Raw genomic sequence first — 12,545 nt, forward strand, 5'->3', positions numbered from 1 at the left:
CTGGAGTCAGCACCTTTATTTTCAGTCATTTACATTTCCGTTGAGAGCCGGTGGACGGCATTGTCTTTACTTTTCCGAGTACTCAAGGTGGGCCTTCTTCGACAGCCCTATGGGCGTATCGCGGGAGGGAGTTCGCGGCTCGTACCCGGAGTATACGCGCATTATGGCTGTAGTAGCACTAAAACCAAGGACTTAGTAATGTTGCTTAGGTGGATGTGATTAAAAATGTATAGCATGGCATGTAGTGCATATGATGTGTTTTGATGTGTGGACTGCTGTGTGGTCCATCTTACCACTTACTGAGCTAGTGAGCTCATCCCACGTGTACACCCCTTTTTAGATGATTTTACAGGTCATACATCTGAGGAGCACGGGGTGGGTCCCACAGTCGAGTTTCCTGAAGAGGACTGGTGGACCCCTGAGGAGTTAGAGTATGGCGCTGACTGCTCGTGCGAGAGTTGTGCTGCGGGACAGCAATTCTGAGGCCGAGCTGAGCTCCACCTTTGAGGCCGTGCTGAGCTCCACTTCTGAGGCCGAGCTGAGCTCTACTACGTGATGCCGAGCTGAGCTCTAGCCTTGATACCGAGCCGAGCTGTGTACTCTGATTGTTTTGATGATTTCCTGTATATACTTGATATATGAATTATACTTTTATTGTGTAATTATCATGCCTTCGGGCCCACATGTATATAATTATTGTATCACAATTCGGGTATCAAGTATATGGGATTTATTCACAGGTAAAACTTAGTCTTCCGCTAATCTGATGAACTTATATTAGTTGTGCGTATGCTGTGGTGGAATACAATATCTGATGATCCTGACAGGTTTGGGTTAACCGGTGTTAACTCGGTCACCGCTCCGGTTCAGTGTGAATAGGGTGTGACATCATGTACCTTGCGTATATAGATCCTGTCAAGGAAGCCTTGTCGGTCCTATTGCATCCACCATATACTCCCATCATGGAGGAAATAGATAAAGAAGCTAGGAGCGCCACAAGCTAATTGTAGAACTTGTTTGCGGTCTTGAAAAGGAATGTTCCTACATTATATTCTCATCGTATAGAATTGCTTTCCTAAGTGGGTTTCGGATAAAAGGTGTCCCTCCTTAAGGAAAAGTCTAGACACGTGACTCAGGGGCAATCCTATCGCAGTCACGTCAAGTCCCGAGAAGTCCCGAGAAAAATCAAGAGGAATGATACCTAGTGGGAAAAGAATAAGGAAAGCATGACTTTATTACATGGAATGTCTAATGGGAATATTCTCGACAAGACATTTGTATGAATCTCCCTCTTATGACATTAGGTGGACCAGGGGCATCGAATCCTATCCACCCCCTATCATTAAGTGGACTAACTTTGGATGGATTGTTGGTGGTTAATCAAGTGAATGTGTGAACAAAGGGTTGGGAATTCAAGAATCCTGAAATAAGCCACTTTTGATTCAGGCACAATTCCACACCTTAAGTATTCTTCGCGGTCCCTTTGGACGTGTCAGGGTAATCGGTTGACTCACCTAAGTCCAGTGTCACCTCCATTGTGTCCTCGAGATTGTCTACTACCAAGTCATTATAGCCCAGTTAGTATGGATCCACACGACTCTGAATCACCCGAACAGGCCTGGGTCCGTCCCGTCGAGACCTTGCAAACAAAAATGGCTAAAGTCATGAGAGTAATAGCTTAGATATTGCATACACTTTAGAACCCTCCAAGAGCTGATCCCAGGAAGGAACCAACACTGGCTACAGGAGATGTGGAATAGAATGGAGCTATAGGTCATCATGGGAACTCTTCCCGAGTTGACTCAGGAGAACCCCAGCATGTCAGACCAACTACTAAGAGAGGATCTTCACCTACTCATCCAAATGGTCAGCGAGGGGCCTATTCCAGGGTTCCTCCTCCCAGGGTGGTGATTGAAGATGAAGAAGAGGAGTTTACAATACATGTCTGCATTGAGCCTCCAGAGACGGAGAAAGAAAGGAAACTCAGAGAGCAGTTAGAGAAGTTGACGAACATAATTCGAGCGGAAAAAAGTTCAGAAGGCCAAGTAGTGGATTCAGAGGAAATGAGTTTCTTTTCTAGGGTAAGAATTCCAAAAAAATTCAAATGGCAGACTGATAGGTTTGATGGGTCAGGAGACCCCAAGGCTCACCTTAAAGTCTTCCTCAGCATCGCCAAGTCGTGGCAACTAGCAAATAACCAAATGGGGCAAGCCTTCATGCTAACCCTATTAGGGCCAGCATTAAGGTGGCTCACATAGTTGGAGTCATTCCAAACTTAGAATTGGGCGACGGTGATGAAAGCCTTCACCAAACAGCACTCATACAATACCGAAGTGGATGTGAAGCGATGAGAACTTGAGACTTTGAGGCAGTAGCCTAGAGAAGGATTCATCGCCTTCTTGATGAGGTTTGGAGATAAGGCCGCCAAGATGGCAGATTGGCCTTTGGAAGCAGAGCAAGTGGAGATGTTGATAGAAAACCTGGCCAAGCCCTATTATGATGTTCTTTACTATCAACATTTGTAAACTTTGATGCCTTAATAGCCACTGGAACACGGGTGAAGAATAGAATTTTGAGAGAGGCCCAGTATCAGGGGTCCTCCTAAGATGCAAGCAAGAACACCCTAGTCAAATGGGGAAAGGGTCTGAAAACTAATATGGTAAGTGCAGTTCAGCAGTCAGTCTCACCAGCCACTCCTTCATAGCCCTTCATAATACAAGCAGATGCACCTGCCCAAAAGGCCCCTCACCCAAGAAGGCAATTTTTTAATTTGGGAATGCCTGTAACGGACGGATATGAGAAGTTAAAGAAGCAAGGATTGGTGAGGACAATGGCTCCAAGAGTGATCAACAATCCTCCTCCAGCTTGGTATAGGGATCATGAATATTGTGCCTATCATACTCAGAAGGGGCACAACACTGAAAGATGCATAGGTTTGCAACATGCGATTTAGGACTTGGTAGACAATAGAACCATTGAGGTCAAGGTCAAGCAGCCTCCCAATGTCAATACTAATCCATTCCCTGATCATGTGACTAATCTGGATGAAGAAACTACAGAGAGTGATCCCACTCAACTCATTGTACCTAGAGTTCGAAAGAATCATACGAATGCCCGAGCTTCTAGGAAAATCATGAGTCAAAGGGTTGGAATCATAAGGACTCCCAGAAGAGGAGAATCATCAGAAGAAGAATCAGAAAATCAGACACCAGCCATTTATCCTTCCTCCACTATAAAAAATTTGCTCTTTTACTACGGAAATTTTCCATAGTAAAAACGAACTACCATAATAATTGAACTATATATGACAGTTAATTTCCGTCGCATATCCGTCGTTAAAATTGTTGTCGTAACCAATTACGACAAAAATATGAGATGCGTAGGTTTAGGTTTTTTACTATGGAATTATTATACTATAGCTTAAAATTGAATATAAATGACGGTAATTTACTGTAGCATAAAATCACTAAATACTACGAAAACATAATACCATAGTAAAGTATTTCTCTTTTACTACGGATATATACCGTCACCTTTTTTAGTATAAACTACGGCAATTTACTGTAGTATAAGAATATTTATTACTACAAAAATATAATACCGTAGTAACATATTTCTCTTTTACAATGGTTATATACTGTAGTAAAAAATACCTTTTACTACGGAAATATAATTCCGTAGTAAAAAGTATACATTTTTTTTTAAATAATTATATTTACATAAAAATTCCCTGTAATAAAAGATCCACAAAAAGAAAATAGAATGCACAGCTGAATATTAGAATCATAAAACACCCCTTTCTCCTCCACCACACCACCCCCCCCCCCCCCCCCCCAAAACCCAAAAAAAATTAATAAATAAGTAAATGAGGAAAACAACCTGAAATTCTTTCACTTGTTGGCCTGATGTTCTCAGCTAATGTTTTCAATGATTTATTTCCTAGACAAGCATAAACTGATGATTTCAGCAAATTTTATTTATATTTGGTTTTCTCTATAAGTTAGTTGTTCAGTCTAACTACTTGGAAGGTTGTCACAGCATCCTATTGGCCAAAGTTCAATAACTAGTCAAATTAATTCAATTTTCAAGTTTTGTGCTCTGCTTGCTACATTCAATAATGACTTCTGAACATCCACCCTCATGTTCCTCCCAAATCATTTTCTTTGGTCTATCTGTTTCCTAGAATAGATAATTTCAGTGAGCTCTCAAATCAGTGCTAACCATTCATTACATTTTAACAACTCTGCTTTCTACCTGAAAGACCCTTTTCCCACTTTTAATTGTATCTTTGAAGCTAATTGTCAAGTGCTTATAACAGTGAATGTAGCTGCCATGAATAACGGCTGAAATCCTCTTGTTTGACCATCATTACCTTTTTGGTTCATGGGATATTAGCCTTGTGTATTATCTTCACCTCAGTCCCTCATTGGAATGGAGAACTTCCTCTTAAGTCTGCCTACTTGGTTGTTGTAGGGATGTTTAATAACGTGGGAAGCAAATGGAAAAGAATTTGACATCTTACTGTTCCTCTTTCATATGATCTTTCCTGTGATTGTTAAAGCACAATAGAGTCCCCACCATACGGAACCTCATTGCCTGGGGAATGTACATTAGGGAGGAGTGCCATGCCTGTGGGACAACCTTGTTGCATCTTGGGGAATAAAATGGCAATCACTGAAATAAAAAAATACAAAAGAACATGATACAACGAAGTGGTATATTGAGGCACAAGATTTATACCAGACTATGACCTTTGCAAGCAGGAATCTTTAACGGCAGACTAGTTGGTGATAAGTAAAGCTTTGATGAAGCTGTAGTCCAGGTAAATTTTTCAAAATCAAGCACCTACACAGAAATCCAGAAAATGTAACCAGTAGGTTCAAGCACACAAGTTTTCTCCTCATGTAATATGTTTTCCTTCTGCAGGCAAGCTCCCTACCTCTCATTATTCTCCACTTAAAATAGAAATATTATTCAATGTAGTTGGAGAACACACTATAATCTCTCAAAAATTGTAACAGAAATATTAGAAGTCAGTAATCTAGTTATTTCTTGATCAATCTAGAGCTCATACAAAGGCAGAGAATTATTGTTTAAATCTCTCAGAAATTGTAACAGAAATTTTTTGAAACGAATTTGCTTTTGAACTGAATAATCTCAAACCTTGGACCAGAGGCAATGCCAGAGAGATTAAATTTTTCTCAGATTGAGCAATTTCTCATAACAGAACCAATTGACTTATCTTTTATTATTGGGACCTCAGAAGCTCAAATAAAGACATAATGGTAATCGTGAAAATCTCTAGAATAGAGAGGGAGAGCCATCACCATATGATTCTAAAATAACAAGGAATACTGCATCAAAAAGTAACAAGAAATGGGTCAAATTGTTACAGCAGTGATATGTGGGGGAACAGAGAATTCACAAGTTCCCTTTGGCCATGTAAATGTAGGAAGGTCATCCCCAACTAGTATTCCACTTTGAAGCAAACAACTCTTGATTTTTTATGTGAAATCTGCAAACCAGAAGTCATGACTTAGAGGTCTATGATTGCAGATCTCCTTGAGAGTGAAATGTGAAACCATCACAAGGACACTTAAAATGGATCTCGGTTGTAAATTACCATGCCATCAGATTGACAAAGTCATATCTTCTTATCGCTCTTTGTGAAGAGGTGCATCTTGTCAATGTTTTCAATGAGAAAGAGAAGTCTAATCTTTTTCTATAGCTCATATGAAATTGAGAGAATTTGCAATTACTTGACAATCACAACCAAAGCATGGTTACCAGTTACTCACGAAGCCACAGTGGTTCCCAAACTGATGTCATATTTAAATTTTGGATACAAAAAACAATTACAAGAGGAATTGATGATTTCAAAATGACCAAAAAGAAAATTCGAGCAACCTCAACCATCAGACATAAGCCCCAGCCATTTGGCAGAAACCCATATATGTTCAGAATCAATTAATTTCATAAATTTTAAGTTCCTGGAAAACCTACATAACCATCTATCTAAACTGGTAGTTTCATCTCCTTCACTTCCCAAAACCCAAACGGATTCCTTCTTATTCTTTGATTTATATCTTGATGCTCCACAATTTGAACAAGAACTGGCATTTGCTGACTCATTTCGATATAATATACAATGGTTAGGATAGGCATCAATCTTCACATAATTCAGTCCCAAGTCTTTAATAATCTTCTTAGTTTCATACATTGACTTTGGCAATGAATTTGGCTGAGAAAGTGCTTCTTTTAATAAGTCGGGAAAAATTGAAAATGCTTTGTCGCTCAACTTGCAAAAGCATTTAATATGATAAAGAAGAAGAATGAAGGAAAGTTTCGTAAACTTTTCGTTCCCTGAATACAACGGTAAATCTGCATCTTCCATTTGTAAGAAAATAAATACGGAACGATTCATGAAGATCGATAAGCATGCACGACAAACACTACAAAAACAAGTTTTAGGCATACCTGAATCCATGACTGAAGAATAAGAACTCCTCATTATCTTCTTGTATGCTCCTCGTACAACACGATCAATGTTGGTCTGGTCTATCCCCTTTCCCTTTTTGCTTTTGGTCGTTAGCCTCACTTAATGGGTCAGTGATAACTATATATAGGGGTGAGGGTAGGGACCAACCCTGCAATAAAATTAGGGTTTCCTCCCCATTAAGGAAACAATACCTTAGGTCCACACATAGTAATAAATATTTCATACCATTAAGGTGTGCTAATAGAATCCAATATCTCCATAGAGATCACTTACCAATAATATTGGATTCTTTCTGCTTACTCCATCTTTAGTCAACACCACTAAACCGGTTTTGGAAACAAATCTTTGACTATGCTAGCCCACCTAATAGGAAATCTTACACCATTAACCGTTCAAATTTATTTTTATCTATACTCGGCCCCTCTGTATGCACACTTGTGCCACCATCCTCTATTCCTTCATCTGCATATCTTATGCCTTCATCTTCGTTTCTTCCCAACATCTCATTCAACATAGTATGTGTAGCATCAAAATTATCTATTGTGCCAAGTTCCACTGGAATTGTTTCAAAGAGAGGTGTATGGAAAGATGATGTTTCCCCATGGTAATTCCAAATTGTATAATTCGTGAAAAATCCATCACATATCAAATGTTCTATCACTTCATCACAGTTCTTCCATGGTTGATATTTGCAATTCGCACATGGGCATAAGATATGAACTCCACATGCTGCATTAGAAAAAGCAAAGTCTAGGAATTTGTTGGCCTCTTGCTCATAAAATGTAGACAACCTAAATTTTTGATCATTTGACTTTGAATCCAATCTCTAGACATTTTTATCACATGTAACTGGTAAAAAAAAAAAAAAAAATTGTTAATTCATAATCGCCAGAAGCTAAAGTTGCTTCTAATTGTGGTGGTCGACATTCAATTTAATAAATGAGTATAGTAAAGTCATTTGCTACAAGTTAAAGGAATAAAGAGGTTCTAGAATAACTTTAAAATGCCAAAAAGGGCACTGGTGGAAGCATTGTGAAAGATTTGAATCCTTATGCTACTCATCCAGAGAAAGAAAGACCTGTGCTTTTCTGGAAGAAGAAACTAAATAGAACAGAAGAGGGGAAAGGGATTAATGTAAAACTACCAAAATAGTTGAGAGAGGATACGATTGGTGTGTTGATCCACTGCACCTGGTTCCTTCTAATAAGATAAAAACCTCCATTTAGTAATCATTCACTTCATCCTCTATGTTTAATTCTCTGCATACAGGAAACATATGACCTATACATGAACTAAATGGTAGAACTCAAGAGGCAACTCAAATGGGAGTGCCACCTTGACATGGTGAAATCATCAATTTGAGCCTCATTTCCCGAAACCCAATGTGAGTTTTTCTATTTGCAATTGGTCCCCTGCCATGATCAAATGAGAATGGGTAAGAGGCTCGCAACATTGATTTGAGAAGGTAGTGATGTTTATATTACTGCCACTGGGAGCCACTCCAGGTGAATATGAAGCAGAGCCCAACTAGTTTTTCTTTGTCTTTCCTTCTAAAATAAGAACTAATTGTAAAGCAATATATACAGTACAAAGCATAGGGCAAACAACAAAAAGTGACTGAAGCCAATAAACCTCGTAGGGAATAATCAGTGAGGCAAGGACCCAAAAACAACCCCCCTCCCCCCCCCCCCCCCCAAAAAAAAAAAAAAAAAAACGAACTACAAAGCATAGGGTAATCAACAAAAAGTGGCCAAAACCAAGAACCCACAGAGGGGACTAATCAGTGAGGCAATTATCCAAATAAAAAATAAATAAAAATAAAACATAAAACCCGTTGGCCAAGTCATCAGCTATAGAATTAGCTGATCACATTCCTCATGAAAAAGAAAAGTTTCCTTCATAGCACAAAGACTTGGCTATCCCAATCACTTAACGCGCGAGTTTCTTTAGAGCCCCATGTCCGTTATCCACGAGTACTAAAGGAGAAATCACATATAGTGATATAGGAATATATAATATATGAAAGAGAAAAGGATAAAATACAAAGAGTGAGAACCCTTTGTGGGTTACGGACTTCTATTCAAAGCATATTATTAGACTATCAGTACAAGGCTTCATGGCCGACTACGTTAGACCTGAAGCTGCCCAAGCGGCTCCCAAATTGTCTGCACTAGAGCCACCCCACAGCATTCTTCAATTACAGATTCTAACCAATTTCTGGTTCTGTAGAAGCCAAAGAATATCCACTGCACAAATTCATGTCACCAACCCAACTAAATTCATATTTGTGAAACATAAGCAATGACATGCAACATTTTATGCAATGTTACAAGAACTGCTTCTATGGATAAAAAGGGCAGTGCAGGAGGCTCCTGCCACTGCGGGGGATTGGGGAGGTCACAATGTACGCAGCCTTACCCCCGCTTCGCAGAGAGGCTAATGGAGCAACCTCACCATTGCACTGAGGCCTGCCCTCTAAGGACTGCTTCTATGGATAATTAACAAAAATTATGAAACTAGGTTTCAACATAGAACCCAACAGTTTGAAACTTGAAACCAATCAATTGTCCTAACATTCATCTACCAATGTCATCCTTAACAGATTGAACCATTCAACCCAGTTAAGGAACCAGGTCGATCAGCAAAAACCAACGACAGTTCAACAACAAAAAACTAGAAATTTTTAAACAAGATGAAACTGAAATTTATTAAATGGGATAAAAAACTGAAAATGAAAGAACACAACATCATGGTCTGAATCAGGATAGAGAAAAAAGAGATGCAGATGAAAAAGATGTTATATTTAAGTTCGTTTTCAGGGGGAAATGACTATCATTATAATATGAACAGCAAGATACAGAGTTCAACATACAGATCAAAGATTATCAAACTAATATGCTGGAAAGAGGACTGGACCTCCATTAAACATGCAGCAGAACTATGACATATACATACCTTGAGAGGATAATTGTAGTCCCCCAATATATTTCCTAGCACAGACATAGCAGAGATGGGTTCTATAGTCACCAGATAAGGAGTAAGGTACAATAGTGTCCATTGTGTGGTGTGTTTGAAGCAACAATGGGGACAGTGATTATCTCAGTTCCACCTGTGGATCATACCAATGGTCGAACTTGATTCACATACTTCCCCAAATCCCAAATTAACATTGATGTCCGGGGGTAGTACTCGTGGACAAACAATGCAACGGATGATGGAGGTCCTTAGGGAAGAAAGGGAGAATCAGAGTAGGAAGGGGAGGGAGCAGAATCACACACTTCACTGGTGCACAAACTCAATATCTTTACTCAATAATCAATCACTCTCTAAATCTTCAATCGATTACAGCCAATATATAGGAAAATAGGAACATGAAATTAGAAACTTAACTGAAATGGAAACTAGCCTAAACTAGGAAACAACTATAAAAAGGAAACCAAAGCAAGGAAATAAATCCTACTCTTACGTTCAAGTCTGGAAAATAAAAACATGAAATAAAATACTAAGTAAAATACTAATTTTATTTCTAACCCTTGTTGGACCAAAACCCTGGGCTGGACCGGTTCTTCTTGGCTCTTGGCTTCCAAAGCCAGTCATGCTGGTCCAACCAAGTAAGGGCAGTCGTATCTGCATTAACTCTCCTCCTTTGAAAAGAACTCGACTCCGTTGAGTTTGGGAAAGGACCGAGGAGACCATCTAAAGGAATATGCTGAATGAGGAATGATCCCACCATCTTCTTGAGCTTAATTTCAGGGAGATCTTTGGCAGGATGAAACTTCATAGTCTTGTTGGCATGCTTAAAGGCATAGGTATTGGCATAGCCACAATGCTGTACTTTCTTATCAAACAACTAAGGTCGACCAAGAAGGATATGGCACACCTTCAGAGGGAGGACATCACATTAGACTGTATCCTTAAATCCACCAATAGAATATGTGACCAAGAACTTATCTGTGATTTTGAGATTAGTGTTGTTCACCCAAGCAACCCTGTAAGGATTAGGATGTGGTTCTGTATTCAATCCCAGCTTACGAACAGCGTCTTCAGAGACAACATTAGTGCAACTGCCTCCATCAATGACCAAGGTTAGCAACTGATCATTGCACTTCACACGAGTCTGAAAAATACTACTGCGGTGCCAATCTTTATTGTCAGTGGCCTTCTAAGTGGTCAACACATGACGAATGACATAAAAAGGATGTTGGTCTTCATCACTGAGAGTGTCATTGACTTCACCTGTTGCACGCTCTTCTCTTAAATCAACTGTGTCAGAACCAAGTTGCTCTTCGGGAATATATGGTATAGGAGAATCCTTATCAATAAAAGCAACCAAATGGCTGGGACATTAAGCACTGATATGTCCAAATCCATGGCATGAGTAGCACCGAACTGTAAATTTTGAAGAATCAGAAGGTTTATCTGAACCACACTGAGGGGGTGAGTATGGGCGAGTAGGCCGTGAAGATGACATTTCAGAAACATGTCGAGGTGGAGAATACGGCCGACTAGATCGTGAAGAGGCCATAGATGTAGCACTAGCCTGTGGATTGCTAGATGACCTCTCTTGGGTAGGAGACTGTTGCAGAACGGAACTAGTACCTCGAGAAAAAGTATTTGCAAAATTTCTCCGATTGTATGGGCGTTTCCGAGTTTTCTCAACCTGATATGCTACTTGTACTGCGTCTTCCATGGTTGGTAGTCGACTAGATGCAAGGGCAGCACTAAGTTGAGGGTACAAACCATTGTGAAATTGTGCCACTAATACTTCTTTATCCCACTCAAAGTCAGAACGAGTGGCCAAATAATAAAATCTAGCAACATACTCTTCAACGGTCAAATTCTCTTGTTTCAACTGTGCAAACCTGAGATGCATGCGTTGCTTGTAATCAAAAGGTAAGAATCGCCGATTCATGATTTCACACATTTCAGCCCAAGTAGTGACCAAACCAATGCCTCGGGTTTCGGTTCTGTTGTTGTTGTTTGATCCACCAGACTCGAGCAGTGCCTTTCAATTTGGCCTCTACAAATAGGATCTTTCGAGCCTCAGTCAACCTGTACCATCTGAAGAATGTATCTAAACTGTGAATCCAGTCAAGGTACAACTCTGGATTATTGTCTCCATAAAAATCAAGGACATCCAATTTTGTTGCTCTTTCTGCTCCATCATCATGTCTTCCAATGCCATATGGTGGAGGAGGTGGTGGTGGTGGTGGTGGTGGTGGTGGTAGTGTTGCTGACGGATCCTGTGGAGTGGTGTTGGAAGAATCCCCAGATTGAATGGGACTCTTTCCTTTACCTGCTGCCACCAAGCGATCAATAAAAACTTGCATGGATCCCATGGAAACTTGCATAGATTCCACCATTGTTTTTAGGGACATGACCATGTTAGTGAGAGCATCAAATTTTGTATCAGTTTCTCCTTTATTAGAATTCAGCTATTGAACAACTTCACTATTGGCTACCATGGTGATGATTAACAAAATAGCACTTAGGAATATATGGTAGAATAGTAAATAATATATATATATATATATATTTTTTGGAAGGAACACAAAGGAAAGTCACGTAACTCACGTTCACGTATAGGTGGGGCAAACTTGGAAGTTAAAGAAACAATTAGGACAGAAAAGGAAAAAAGGAGGAAGGGAGGGTATTTGAGGAATAACAGAAGAAATAATTAGGAAAGCAAGTCGTGGCATTATGGGGTTTTACCGACAAAGAGAGAAAAAAAAAAGGTTTGCTGCCCTCATGACTTTAACGGTGGGAAGCAGCGACGGAACTACAGGGAGCTTCAGCTATGGAAACTTCTGAAATTAGGTATGTTCTCCTCTTCGCTCTCTTATTCTTCTATTCTAAAACTCTGCTCTTCTTCTTCTATCTTCTGTTTCTTCTTGCTTCTTCTTCTCGCTTCTGCGCTGCTTCTTTTTTTTTTTCTTTTGCTTTCTGTTTCGCTCTCTCTTCTCGGTTTCTTTCCTTCTTCTTCTTCTTTCTTCTATCTCTCTTCTCGGTTTCTCCTTCTTCTTCTTGACTTCCTTTTTGCTTTCTT

The 12,545-nt window shown here is 39.6% G+C and overlaps 1 protein-coding gene across 1 annotated transcript in view; it reads left to right on the forward strand.

Moving 5' to 3' along the window:
* LOC122089788 (60S acidic ribosomal protein P0-like) overlaps positions 1-12,545 on the forward strand; it is a 16,507-nt gene that overhangs the window by 1,337 nt on the left and 2,625 nt on the right. The window lies entirely within an intron of this gene.

This window comes from Macadamia integrifolia, chromosome 9 (genome assembly GCF_013358625.1).
Source record: "Macadamia integrifolia cultivar HAES 741 chromosome 9, SCU_Mint_v3, whole genome shotgun sequence".
Taxonomy (NCBI): domain Eukaryota; kingdom Viridiplantae; phylum Streptophyta; class Magnoliopsida; order Proteales; family Proteaceae; genus Macadamia; species Macadamia integrifolia.